Source organism: Etheostoma cragini, unplaced genomic scaffold (assembly GCF_013103735.1).
Source record: "Etheostoma cragini isolate CJK2018 unplaced genomic scaffold, CSU_Ecrag_1.0 ScbMSFa_1277, whole genome shotgun sequence".
NCBI lineage: Eukaryota > Metazoa > Chordata > Actinopteri > Perciformes > Percidae > Etheostoma > Etheostoma cragini.
In genome coordinates this window covers 1-528 of record NW_023265315.1, presented here as the reverse complement: position 1 = coordinate 528, position 528 = coordinate 1, and positions in this window count along the sequence as shown.

The window sequence follows — 528 nt, the reverse complement described above, 5'->3', positions numbered from 1 at the left end:
ATTCTAATAATCAACAATGCCAGAGAAAAATGACAAAGAGTGATAACAGTTAACAAGCATTACGTTAGTTAAGGTCCCTGTGTGTGTTACAATGTGAACCATAGTCATGCGCAGGTAGTGTGGCCGAGTGGTCTAACGTGCTGGATTAAGACTCCAGTCTCTCTTGAAGCGGGTGTTCAAATCCAACCATTTCCATTTGCAAATGTTACATTGCTGGAAGGTAACCAATGTGATGACTTGGTGTACGGATGAGGTTATCCCTTGTGACACAGCTTAGTGAAGTACCTAAAGACCCCTTTCTGACTCTGGATTTTATATCTGTACTTGCAATGCCCTGTTTTTAATGACCACCAATCGTAAGTGTTCAATGTGAAATACTCATTCATTAACAAAATTGTCGGTAACTGTGACGGGGCGCATGTCAGCCGTCACGGTAGTGATACGCTACCTATACCATCCAAAGACTGAGACTGTAGGTATATATTATATGCCCGTATATGTTTAACGTGTTCATATGTTTCATACATT